Raw genomic sequence first — 14,888 nt, 5'->3', positions numbered from 1 at the left:
AAAACTTACAAATTGTTACATTATATACTTTATAAATATTTTTAGGTGACCCGAGTACTATATTTTAAGGAGTGACTTCGTGAACCTTATGTTTCACCACCGATTGAAAATTCGCATGTAAAAGATGTAACATACACGATTCAGGATACAAGTGACCCGAGTGACGTTTAACTACAGGTAAATTAATCAGAGAGGTGTGAAAAGTGATAATTTTGTTTTTATATATCTACAAGATCTAATTGGACACCCAAACATCAGGTCGTCAACTGTTTAAAACAATCTCCTTAGTCCTTATTTTGCTGCTCAGATACTACTCATTTCAGGGGCGAGATTGCATAAATTTAAAAGCTGTTTTGATTTATAAATGTGTAAATATGATTAATCAATATTATATGTATACCCGCACTAAAAATAGAATGGATTTTCCGTATGCCTTATTTATAAATAGTACTACACATGATTGCTAGCAATGGTGAAATCGACTACCTGTAAATATTGACTCTGACATGATTATGGTCTGTAATCCATCAAGCACAAACAGTTTCGAACAGTAAGTACACTTTTTGTAAAGTAATATCTTGAAGCAAATGTTTTAACAAGGATTGGGGCTTTCAACTATATGTAGATAATATATAGTCTGTATGCATATTGTAACGTGATCGAGGGGAAGGTCAACACCGACACAGACGGACGGACATAGCCATCTATGGCACGACAATATATCCTGTGGTAAATTTCCAGTCACTAAATAATACGATATTTATATATACAAGTTTATTAACAAATGTACATTACTTCCGACTTATTGACAGTTTACTACAAAGTTTTCACATATTAACTTTAAATACAAGTCCTCCAGAATCTAACTGATTCAAGACTTAAAATGCTCAAGGAATACACAACATCCTTACAGTATCACAGCTGATACCCAATCTGCCAGTCTCTTGACCAACTGACCTTATCATAGAGTTTAATTACTTCATCTCTAGACAAACAAATAGGCATAACTAATTTTATTATCCTACACACCAGGACATCGTTTCTGGTCTTAATCACATCTGACAGTTCAACTTTAACTGCAGATAATAAACTAGCAACTTGTCAAATTAGCCTTGCGTCATTAATTTTCTCTGTACACAAATAAACAGTTATAAAGCCAAACTAACTAGAGGTCAATATTTACAAAACATTAAAATATTACATTGCCTCCTTCTTTGAAAAACATGTGTCTCACATGTAAACAAAAATAACTTTAACTTATCAAAGTATGGGAGACTACTTTTCAAAAATAAAACAAAAATACGCAATAAAAATATACGAAAATCAAAATATATCAAAAAATAATTTCAACATTTTAACAATAAAATAAATCAAATAACTCAATCATAATTATGAAAACATTCAATGTTCATTTCAATTTTAAATGTTCATACTTTCAACAAAGTTTTAATCAGGTACATATCTGTTGGTTGGACGTTTCACACGATGACCACGACCGTATTCAATATTGTCCGTTGGAAAATAAGACATATCGCACTGTTCATTTTCACTCAATTCAATGTCAGACTCAATGTTATTTTCTTCAATTGCGGTAGCGTGAGACTCGGTGTCTCTTTGAATTACAGTTTTAATTAGCCAATTGTCAAAATCTCCATGATATGGTTTAAGTCTGTTGTAATGAACAACTTTTGGTTTTGACGATTCTAACTTTTGAATGTGGTATACTAAGTCACTAATACTGTTTATAATAAGATAAGGTCCATCCCAATTACACTATAGTTTAGGACTAATCCCAACTTTTCTCTTTGGATCGTGTAACCATACGGCGTCTCCAACAGAATACGGTTTAAAATTAACTTTATAGTCATAATACCATTTCTGTTTATCACTGGCATTATTAATGTTTTCTCGCGCAAATTCATGTACATTGTCTAAATATGTTCTTATTTGCATCACATAATCCGGGAGATTATCAAAATTCTCATTATTACTAACAGTTCCGTATAACAAGTTAATTTGATGTCTTACATCACGCCCGAATAACATCACATTCGGTGAGTATTTAGTCGTGTCATGTTCCGCGCTACGATATGCCATCATCTGTAATGGAAGTAGAACATCCCAGTTCTTCTGATCTTTATTTACGCATGTAGCTAGCATTGCTTCCATCGTTGCGTTGTAACGTTCCACCATCCCATCAGATTGTGGATGAAGTGCAGTTGTTCTCGTTTTATCCACTCCTAGGAGTTTACACAGTTCACGGAATAGTCTTGATTCAAAGTTTGTACCTTGGTCCGTGTGAATCTGCATTGGTACACCATAATGCGTTACAAATTGTTCAACAAACACTTGCGCTATAGTTTCTGCTTCCTGATCAGGCAATGCGTATGCCTCTACCCATTTCGAAAAATAATCCTGGATAACTAGTACGTATCTGTTATTCCGTTCAGAGAGCGGTAATGGTCCCATTGTGTCCATAGCAACTCTTTCCATAACAGCTCCCACATTATATGTTTTCATTGGCGCTCTTAATATTTTATGAGGTCTTTTACGTGAACCACATTGATGACATCGACGGCACCATTCTTTGACATCTTCCCCAACGCCTGGCCAATAAAATCGTTCTCTTATTCGTCCTAACGTTTTGTTAATTCACAAATGTCCAGCTGTTACGGCATCATGTAGGTTTGTTAGAATGTTCGTTTTAAAACTATCTGGAACCACTAGTTGCCACGAAATTTTCTTTCCTGTGTCGTCTTCCCATCTCCTGTATAAGATGTCGCTTCGTATTTCAAGTCGTTTCCATTGTGACCATAATGCCTTCACAACAACGCTTTCCGAACAGATTTTATGCCAAGTAGGTTTATGATCACTATTCTCCATCAAATTGATAACTAACCTCCCGTTGTGCACATTTTATTTCACTATCAGATAAACCATTAATCCAACTATTTGAATTTGACACATTAGATTTATTATCGCTAATAACATTACACTGTGTACTAGATACACCATATTTCAATTCTACTTTTTCACAGTGTGAACAATCTAAACACGGCCTTCTCGATAAACTATCTGCATTTGAATGTTTTAATCCAGGCCTATGCACAATTTCAAAGTCGTAGGTTCCTAATACTTCTAACCATCGCGCCAATTGCCCCTCTATATCCTTGAATTTAGTAATCCAGCGCAATGAACTATGATCAGTTCGAACAGTAAATTTTCTTCCATAAAGATAGCAATGAAAGTGTTTGATGCTGCTAATCACCGCAAGAAGTTCCTTTCTTGTAGTACAGTAATTAATTTCGGATTTAGATAACGCTCGACTGTAATACGCAATAACCTTTTCATGGCCATTTTGAATTTGCGAAATCACTGTACCTAGCGCAGAATTACTACAGTCAGTGTCAAGTATAAACTCCAAACCAGACGGATCCGGATACGCTAAAATCGGCGGACTAGAAAGTTTTGATTTCATAATGTTGAATGCTTCTTCGCATAGATCTGTCCATTCAAACAATGTCTGCTTCTCAGTAAGCTTATTCAATGGTCGTGCATATTTTGCAAAATCAAAGATAAATCGTCGGTAATACGAGCATATTCCAAGAAAAGCCCTTACTTCTTTTACTGTTGTCGGTCTAGGCCAATTACTAATGGCCTCAGTCTTTGACGGGTCAGCGCGAACACCATCTTTAGAAACAACATGTCCCAGGTAGTTAACACTCTTTTGAAACAAGGTACATTTCTTTGGATTTAGTTTTAACCCTGCCATACTCAAACGGTCAAACACTTCCTGAAGTCTCTGTAGTGTAGATTCAAATTCCGTTCCAAAGACAATAATATCATCTAAGTATACCAAGCAAGTTTGCCATGATAAACCTTTCAAAACTTTGTTCATTAGTCTCTCAAACGTTGCAGGTGCGTTACAAAGACCCATTGGCATCACTTTAAATTGATATAGGCCATTTTCTGTCACAAAGGCAGTTTTCTCACGGTCGTTTTCATCACATTTTACTTGAAAATAACCACTTTGAAGATCAAGTACATGGAACCATTCTGCTCCGGACAACGCATCTAGTTTATCATCTATACGAGAAACCGGAAATGAATCTTTCTTTGTGATATCATTGAGCTTGCGATAGTCCAAACATATCCGCGTAGAACCATCTTTCTTTCTTACAAGGACTAGGGGTGATGACCATGGGCTCTCGGACGGTTCAATGATGTCACTGCGCAACATGTTATCAATCTGAGAAGCTAGTTCTGATCTTTGAGCAAATGGCAATCGGCGCGGTTTTTGACGAATGGGGTCTGTATTTTGAGTATTGATTTTATGCGTTACAACATCGGTACGTCCTATATCCCACTTATCTTTGGCAAATACACTCTGATTCATCAAAAGTAAGGCTCTGAGTCTTTCTCTCTGGTTTTCATTTAAATGTCCACATGAGCTTGTATATAAACTAGATAAATGTTCAGGAATATCTTCTGTTGACAGTTCTTGAGGACATACTGACTCATTAAGTATGGTTACTGCTTCACATGTCGCAGCAATTGAATTTGCGTATACTTTAACAGACTTATCTGTCGCGTTCAATACTCGCATCGGAACAACATCTGATGACGAATTCACTACTGCTTTAGCCAACATGAGCTGATGTTTCTCCACAAATTTATCTGAAGCTACTAACATACTACAACCTGGAGCATAACCAATATCAATAACTTTCCCCGGAATAATCTGTTCGACACCCGGCGGAATAACTGTTGTCTCTGACACAGCAACCCGACAACATCGCACACCTTGTGTATTTAATACTGCACACGATATATGTTCTTTGTTAACAGTCATTGTATTGTTAGCCACATCAATGCAACACATATTTTGTTTCATGAAGTCGTAACCGATTATACAGCTTATATCTGCATCTATATCCGCTACCCACACATCGTGTTTGAGAAATGTCCTTCCGATTTGAACGTTCATTTGACCTATTCCTCTTACTTTAACAGGTTTTCCATCTGCAAGTTTCATGTTTGTATGTGTTGGACGCAACACGAATTTGTTTCCATCAGACAGAGAATCGTATACCTTACTGTTCAAAATTGTCACATTTGCACCTGTATCTACTAAACATTGAATGCTTTTACCTTGAAATTTACCAGAAATATACATTCCTCCATCGCCACTCGCTACACGACCGGTTCTCACTCTGTCTTTTTGTTGATAATTTGTGTTAATTACTTTTGTCATGTTTAGGACAATTTCTTCTAATATGGCCTGTCTCTCCACAAGTCCAACATCCTCTTTTTCCCGGTTTGTTGTTATTATTGTTAAATCCGCGTCTCTGTTGACTCATATCGCTCTTCAGAAACTGAAGCTCACGTCGAAGTTCTTCTACCACATCAGTCAGTGTTTTAATTTGACCAGACACTTCTGAATTTTCCGAAATAGAAAAATTTCGAACACTTGAAGGTTTGTCCCTTTGTTTATCCGCAATATAAAAAGCCTCAAGCTCAACAGCCAACTTAACTGCATCATCGAGTGTCTTTGGGTGAGCTTGATGTATACGCAACCGTGTATCCGCGTCATCTAATGCATCAATGAAATGATCTCGGCTCAACATCTCCTGTAGTTCCTGTTGAGCTTTGGGATATGCTTTACGGCTAAGTTTCTTGATATGTTGCGCCAATTCTGGCAATTCTTGATCTCTTCTTTTACGGATATTCTTAAGCTGCACACGGAAAAGCTCTGTTCTATTTTCGGTTCCAAATCTACTTGTTAATGCTGAACATATTGATTGATAATCTTTACGCTTTATCGGATCAATATCGGCTAAAACACTTTGCGCATTCCCACTTAGACTTGTCGCAAGAAACATTGCTTTCTGATTATCCGTCCAACAATTTAATTCGGATATCATTTCAAACTGAATTTTATAATCTTCCCAAGAAACAGAACCATCGTATTTAGAGGGTCGGACAACTGGCTTTTCAGATCCCAAAGGCTTATGTGAATTCGATCCTTGATTACGAGAAGATTGGAACACAGATGGAATTGATGATCTTTTCGGGGTCGGAGCACTTGAAATTTCATCCTGAAGAGTTTCATACTCTTTAGTTAAACGCTTAATTTCTCTTTGGGTTTCTATCATTCTAGCTGTTGAAGTTGATAACACAGTTGAACTTAATCCTATTCCTGTATCCATTGATACTTTAGGTCTTGCACCTCCGAAATAGATTTCTCTATCCGAAGAATCACGTTTATCCATTGTATAACAGTATAATAACAGTCACTTTATTTAAGCACAAGAAATATATTTTATTCCATTTGCTATAGTCCTCTCACACAAAATTATCGGAATATTGATATAAATCCACTGAATATAATTAATCCATGTTAAGATAATATCCCACCACTGCCACCAAAAAATGTAACGTGATCGAGGGGAAGGTCAACACCGACACAGACGGACGGACATAGCCATCTATGGCACGACAATATATCCTGTGGTAAATTCCCAGTCACTAAATAATACGATATTTATATATACAAGTTTATTAACAAATGTACATTACTTCCGACTTATTGACAGTTTACTACAAAGTTTTCACATATTAACTTTAAATACAAGTCCTCCAGAATCTAACTGATTCAAGACTTAAAATGCTCAAGGAATACACAAAATCCTTACAGTATCACAGCTGATACCCAATCTGCCAGTCTCTTGACCAACTGACCTTATCATAGAGTTTAATTACTTCATCTCTAGACAAACAAATAGGCATAACTAATTTTATTATCCTACACACCAGGACATCGTTTCTGGTCTTAATCACATCTGACAGTTCAACTTTAACTGCAGATAATAAACTAGCAACTTGTCAAATTAGCCTTGCGTCATTAATTTTCTCTGTACACAAAACAAACAGTTATAAAGCCAAACTAACTAGAGGTCAATATTTACAAAACATTAAAATATTACAATATTCAAAAGGATAAATACACTCCCGCACGAGATAACCTCGAGTCGACAGTCATTGTGTGATATAAAATTATATACATTTCTTATCATTCATACTGTATTTTGATATCAGCGGGATCGCAACATTTACATTATTTATCAACGTACGTCCTGTGGCAAATATTTCGGTTCATTCTCATTTATCCAACTTTTTAGAATTATAGGTAGTACAGGTAAAAAAAAAGTTGGATAGATAAGATCAAAGGTAATCAAGAACAAAGGGTTTATAATTAGAGTTTAGGTTGAATGACAGATGAAAAATAAGACTGAAAATTATACCCGGATTAATATAAATTTTCTGTAGTATTATCTAGCAAAGCATGTTAAAATGTGCAACTGACCTTTTAGTTAATGTAATATAAATCATTTGAAAGTATTTTAAAGTTTTTTAACTGTTAATTAAAATGTGAATTGGATAAAAAAAAAAAAAAAAATAGGTTGCAATTTTATTCATGAAGATTTGTCAATGAGATGGATCTTTTTTTTGTGTAAAAGGGAGCTTTTTTTTGTGTAACATATCCTCTTCGTATATTTTTTTTCTGTTCTTCTGATCAAATGATCCAAATAGGACAAAATATAAGTTGAATACGTTTTACTACACAAAGACCGAACATAACAAATCCATAGCACATACTAAAGGAATGTTAAGTAGATCTTCATCCTAGTTTAAGTAGGTGGGATATTGCATCAGTGTAGTGATATTGTCAGATTATAACATGGCATTTTTCATATCCAATGTATTATCAGCCCTAGGTTCAATATCAGCCGAAGAAGGCTCGAGGGCTGATATAGACCGAATGCTGATAATACATCAAATATGAAAAATGACATGTTATGATCTTTTTATCATATACTTCAACAATGGAGAAAAATAATTCGTATTTTGATCCATTTGCGTGGTTCACAAATAGAAGTTCAAAGAGTGAAAAGTTCACGGACGTCGGACCCCAAATTTAGTACATTCGATATGAAATCTTTCTATCATATGCCTCAAAAGAGAAGAAAAATGTTTTAGTATGGACGAATCGACAAAAACATAATTTAACAATATACATAATGAGCACTGTCGGAAAAGTCAACTTTTTTTTAACAAAGTAACTTTCTAAATTAATATGCTTAAAAATGCATTTAATTGGACCCTTTTTTTTCCTTTTTTTTTCTTTATTATTTTACATAATATCGCCGGAATGCCATGCGATAACGTTACGGAAAGGCATGTGATATTTTTTTCTTATCATATACTTGTATAAAATATTACTTAAATTTTACAGTTCAATAACATTTGAAAATATCATAAGGCTATGAAAGGTTTACTAGGTTTATTGACCAGATTCCTTGGAATTTCAATAGCGGGCTGATAAAGGTGCCTTTATTGACTGCTTCCGGTACGTTATCACATGCCTTTCCGTTAATTTCCGTGACGTTTATCACATGCAACTTTGTGCATTTCCGGAAATTTGTATGAAAACGACAACAGAACGCGAAAACCGCAAGTACGTGATAAGACTTTTACAAAAATGGTTGAGGAGCAAAAATTAATTAAGTTAAACTTGTTTTGAAAGACATAAATGAGTTGACAATATTATTGAAGAACACGATAATTATTGCGAAAAGATCAATGAATGCTTGTAATAGTATGCAATAAAAACAATTAAAGTTATTAATAAGATTTTTTTTGGTTGTCTGTAAATATTATCTGAAAATGCAAAGATAAACAAAATTAAATTTTAATGTATTTCTTCTGCTGAAGTATATGATAAAAAGATAATTACATTTCATTTTTCATATCAGACCCTTTATCGGCCCTCGTTCATGATATTAGACCTCGAGCCTGCGGCTCTTGGGCTAATATCATAACCTTGGGCCGATAAAGGGTCTGATATGAAAAATGCCATGTAATAATCTATACATATCAGCCCGCTAAACACCATTTCGGAAAAATATAGAATTCACGTAATTGCAATGCTGTTATCATACTGTAAAACTTGTATGTTATTTGCTATAAGTATATGATAAACGTTGATTTGTCCATGCTGAAGTCTATCCTTCACCCCCTGTGGTGTACTGGATGAGTCGAATTTCTGTTTCAACCTGTGTATTCTGAAGCATCTATATGAGATTAGTACGAATCTTGTATAAGGGCATACGATACAGTTTTGATCCCATATTAATATTTTGCTAACAATTTGCATATAAGCTATTTTTTTGTTTGATTAAATCAAATATGGAATTAAAAAAATATACCTTCATGTGGTACTTTTTTGAGTGAAATGAGGTTGACATTTAATATAATTGCTCAAAATTCAGATTTATAGACGTATTTTTCCATTCGACAGATATACATAACTTTTTTTGTTTTAAAAGATAAACACAAGCTGTTTTTATTAAATTATTTGTAAATTCTGTTTTATATAAATGTCCTTTAAATTTGTGCAATTTCTCTTTTCAAATAACTCATATTTATCAAGTGTTCATGCATGTACGTGTCTGGAGGCCAATACAACAAACCTTGAATCAATACCAGTGTCAATACAGAAGCAGCCAGTTAATAACACTATACTAATATAAAAACATACAGGAACAAATTTACTGTCAAATTTTAGAAAGACACCTTATTATTACTAAACCATCAACCCAATAATTATCAAAAATAAAAAGTTGGCTAGATGAGAATACCTTATTTTAAAAAGTTGGATAAATGGGAAGACACCAATATTTCATATAAATATTTAAGAGTAAATATAATTTAAAGTTTCTGCAAGGCACGAGGGCCGGATGATTTGAATTTCCCTAGATGTAGAGTAAAAAGAAAGTATATTTATAGATAGAGATATAATTTGTCTTTGCTGCACGTTCTCTACGTATCCCACAGATAGTTATTCTTAAAATGTATAATGTAACGAGAAGAGATAGTGTTCAACTCCTTACAAAATTAGATATCAAGTCCCCTCTGCCGATCGGACGTTGCTGTGTATTTCTTACATCCAATATAGCCTTATAAACCCCAAATCTTTAAAAAGGGTTAATCAATGGTGGATCCAGAAATATTCAAAAAGGGGGGCACTGCTTGCCTAAGAGGGGTCCGCTCAGGTCATGCTTTAGTGATTCCCTATATAATCAACCAAATTTTTCCCACAAAAGGGGGGCCCGGGTCCCCTCTAATGCGACTTTGGTTTTATTACAAAGCCAGAGAAAAATCTAGTGATGACCCTAGTCAATCCGTGGGGTTACCTGCCAGAGAGAAATCCAGTGATGACCCTTGTCAATCCGTGGGTAACCTTTTTGTACAAAATAACACAAACTATAAATGGTATACACAGGACAATTAAAAATGTGAAAATCAACATATAAATTGACTTCTCAATCTAATTACTACAAGCGAGTATAACGAAATCAGAGATCAATATTTTAATTAGATTGATTGAATTTTTTATCACTACTTAATTTGCAGTGTCCTATTTCATTTAATTACTTGTATTTCAGAGCGAGAGATAAATGGCCGAAGCGGGAACGAAACAGAAAGTTATATTGTGTTTGGGGGGTGCCTTTAATCCTCCGCACAGTAGACATGTTATGGCCATGGTATTGGGAAAACAGTGGCTTGAATCAAATACCAACTACCAAGTTGTGGCTGGAAGACTAGCCGTAGCGCCGGATGGATATGTACAAACAAAATCAAGGAAAACAGGAGCTAAATGCATGAAAGCAAAACACAGAATAAAACTTTGCGAGCTAGCTTGCTGTGAACAAAGAGATTGGTTAGCACCATATCACCGACCAGTTGGTTCCGCTGGGGAATGTGGTGAAAAGACAATATTAGAAATGAAAAGCCAATCTCGGGATTTAGAAGATCTGCATGTTGCTGTTATAGTCGGAGCAGATAGAGCAATGAACAAATCTGGGCATGCTAAATGGCACAAAGAATTCAAGCACATAACTGTGTGTATAGGGAGGAAGGTAGAAACAGCCAGAATTCTCGAAAGATATGAAAAAGATAAAGATTCGGGCAATGTAAAACATAAACAATTTTGCCTTATACCAGACGAACTTGACAATGTTAGTTCTACCGCCGTAAGACAGGTTCTTGCTAAGATGGAAGGATCAGAAAGTGATAAGGAACAAGTGATGGATACATTAATAAACGACGGGTGGCTTCTTAAAAGCCAAATGCTTTATATATTAGAAAATGAATATGATCTTTATTTCTAATACTGTTTAAAAAAAATTAATATGATCATTCGGTAATTGTTTCGCAAAAAAGGAACTAGTATTTTCTCCTGTAGAGTATATTACGGCTTGACTGGTAATTGTATAATTCTCTGTTTCCTCGTCTAAGGGAATATGTTTCAAGTTTGTGAAACAATGCGTGAAGTACAGTTGTAATTGATCAAGTCACATGAAATTGTGTAGAAAATTTGATCAATTATAAACGAAAAAAAGATATGTGTATACCTCGAAGTCACGCATGAGATGAAAGGAGGTTGCGTTTTAAAAATTATCGAAACAAATGAATGTATCTAGAAGGTTTCATCAGCCCAGATATCATATATTCGGCATTTATATTATTTCATAAAATACGTGACTGTATAATTGTTAATTTTTTTCATAAATGTGTACTTAGGAACTGAAACTAACGTTCATATTACTTTAGCGCGAGTTTGTCTCCTCGTCGTGTATACATTCCTGACTTTCATAGAAATGTGCTTCGGAAAAAAAAATTAAAGTTATCACCCATACGAATGGGGATAAATGGAACTCTTCAAAGCATCGCACATTCTCTGACAATGTAATAAATGCAGAGATCTCTGTCTTCGCTTTCTACTTGGATTAGTACGATCACGCAACTTGAGATCTCTCTGATATATATAATTAGATTGGTTCTTCAAAGTATGATAATTTCGCAAGAAGACTTTTGGTTAACAACAGTAAAATGGTAGCAAACTAACAAAGCTATCATATCAAGTCATAAATGTTTGGCACTGGCTACGGTTACATGGAAATGTAACAATAATAAAAATATTATTGTTACATTGGAGACTAAATGCCGGAATGCAAAGTCGGATAAGGAACCGATTCATCACGAATGTAACAATAATTATTGAGGCTACGGTTACATTGCGTTATTGTTACATGAAAAACAGCAATGTACGCTCGATTTATTAAACTTAAATCTTCTATAGTTTTGTTGCCTTAATCTTGCTTATGTACGAAATAATACTTGTAATAATGATAAATAATAAATATTATCGATTAACAAATGGTGTTTGAATTGGGTTTTTTTTACGTATAAATGGTCACGTTTTGGTGTTCTAAAGATACTACTTTAGCTAAGTTGGATACTTAAATCCGAGGTGAACCTTACATCAGTAATGGACGGCAATGTGACCATACTGAAAGATGACATAAAACTACAGCACATGCTTCCAATCAAAATATTAGATGAGAATATAAACATTGCTAGAGTGAAACATTAAAGGTTGCCTTATCATTAAAACGGAATATCGCAGAATGGAACTGTACAGTATGTGATACGGACGTTCACAGTGCGGCATCACTGGTGTGTGATGGCTGCTTGGAGTAGTTTCACCAAAAATGTGTCGGACTTAGAAATGCTCCAAAAACCACTTACTGGATATGTCGAAAATGCCATTGCAAATAAATAATTAAAGAATTTATATTTAATAATTGTATGTATTGTAAATATAAAATAAATGTCTTCAGTTTTTATTATCTAGTACATTTTAATAGACCCATCGTATATTGCTGTTTTTCATGTAACAATAACGCAATGTAACCGTAGCCTCAGTAATTATTGTTACATTCGTAATTAATCGGTTCCTTACCCGACTTTGCATTCCGGCATTTAGTCTCCAATGTAACAATAATATTTTTATTATTGTTACATTTCCATGTAACCGTAGCCAGTGCCTAAATGTTTTCATTTCCATCAAAATAAAGCCAATGATAAGAACAGATGGTATAGTTTTTTTTCAAGTGACATGTCAAATTTGGTTTAAATAGTGCAATGTGAATTAATTCCTCGATGAATCAAGTGTTCACTGAGAATTCTAAATGATGAAAGCATCCCTTCGATCTTTGAAGTATTATATTGACCATATGCTTCGACAATGTTACGAACGACATCACAAGTTGGTTGACAGTAATTTAATATCTGTTTCAGATATATACAGTTTTGTTCCAATTGTCATAAATGTAATCCCATCCTATAGCTTTTCATCAAATATGACCTTCAGAATTCAGACTTTAGTTATCTCTGGGTTTGTATTTGCATGAGGAGCACTGTTGTGTCACACATGGAGTAGGATCTGCTGACCAGATACTGTAAACCAACTTATTCAGTTTAGCGGATACTTTATTTCGCGTTTAGCCCTTTCTAGTCCATTTCGCGGCGATTAAAGTTCACGATTCTCAAATTTACTTGGTGAAGTTATGTAAAGAAAAAATCCAAGTTTTACATATTCGCGACGATTGATATTCGGGATATTTTTTCACTCACGAAAGTCGCAAAAATGAGTTGGTTCACAGTAACCTTTTTCATGGGGTTCGTGTTGCTCAGTCTTCTGTGCTGTCGGTTTATTGCAGTCGCTTTTTCAGTTTATTTTCGACTTGTGTGTTTCAATGTTCCTTTGGTATCTTTCGTCTCTTATAACCAACCTCTATATTCTACTATCTCTATACGTCATACGAAATTTTCATATTCTCCGCATTTGTTTTGGCGATAGACCATGCATAGAGATTCAGGAAATCATCAACAATATGTTGATACGTTTGATATCAAGTACTATGCATTTTTCGACGTAAACACATGTTTTTAAATAAGATGTAGTATGATTGCATGCAATGCGACAAATGTTATCAAACGGACAAGGTTCACAACTAAATGTCACTGTACGGCCTACAACACTGAAGATTTTTTGCTATTGCGCAATACTGTGCAATTGTAAATCTCTTGCTATTGCACACTACTTAATATAATAATGTTGGACCCCAATTTGGACCAACTTGAAAACTGGGCCCATAATCAACATTCTAAGTACATGTTCAGATTCAGCATATCAAAGTACCCCAAGAATTCAATTTTTGTTTAAATCAAGCTAAGTTTAATTTTGGACCCTTTGGACCTTAATGTAGACCAATTTGAAAACAGAACCACACATTAAGAATCTGAATACACGGTTATATTTTGCATATCAAAGAACCCCAATAATTCATTTTTTGATGAAATCAAACAAAGATTTATTTTGGACCCTTTTGGCCCCTAATTAGTTGGGACCAAAACTCCCAAAATCAATCCAAACCTTCCTTTTGTGGTCATAAACCTTGTGTTAAAATTTCATAGATTTCTATAAACTAATATTAAAGTTATTGTGCAAAAACCAAGAAAATGCTTATTTGGGACCTGTTTTTTTGCCCCTAATTCCTAAACTGTTGGGACTAAATCTCCCAAAATCAATCCCAACCTTCCTCTTGTGGTCATAGACCTTATGTTAAAATTTCATAGATTTCTGTTTACTTATACTAAAGTTATTGTGCGAAAACCAAGAAAAATGCTTATTTGGACCCCTTTTGGCCCCCAATTCCTTAACTGTTGGGACCAAAACACCCAAAATCAATCCCAACCTTCCTTTTATGGTCATAAACCTTGTGTTTAAATTTCATAGATTTCTATTTACTTTTACTAAAGTTAGATTGCGAAAACCAAATGTCTTCAGAAGAAGACAACTGACAACGACCACGCCAACGTGATACCAATATACGACCAAAAAATTTTCAATTTTTGCGATCGTATAAAACCCAATTCCTAAAATATTGGGACCATAACCCCCAATATCAATCCCAACC

At 34.6% G+C, this 14,888-nt stretch overlaps 1 long non-coding RNA gene across 2 annotated transcripts; it reads left to right on the top strand.

The window, feature by feature from the left end:
- Positions 1 to 436: 436 nt before the first annotated feature.
- On the top strand, positions 437 to 12,987 carry LOC139482024 (uncharacterized). Of its 2 annotated transcripts, XR_011654751.1 has the most exons (3): positions 437 to 550; positions 10,509 to 11,987; positions 12,951 to 12,987. It is a non-coding gene; the product is annotated as an uncharacterized lncRNA (long non-coding RNA). The 2 variants fall into 2 exon arrangements; XR_011654750.1 differs by lacking the exon at positions 12,951 to 12,987 and having other exon boundaries at positions 10,509 to 11,995.
- The last annotated feature ends 1,901 nt before the right edge of the window (positions 12,988 to 14,888 follow it).

The sequence above is a fragment of the Mytilus edulis genome, chromosome 7 (assembly GCF_963676685.1).
Source record: "Mytilus edulis chromosome 7, xbMytEdul2.2, whole genome shotgun sequence".
Lineage (NCBI taxonomy): Eukaryota > Metazoa > Mollusca > Bivalvia > Mytilida > Mytilidae > Mytilus > Mytilus edulis.
Note: the sequence above shows the minus strand (reverse complement) of the source record. Positions and strands in the feature narration are given on the sequence as shown.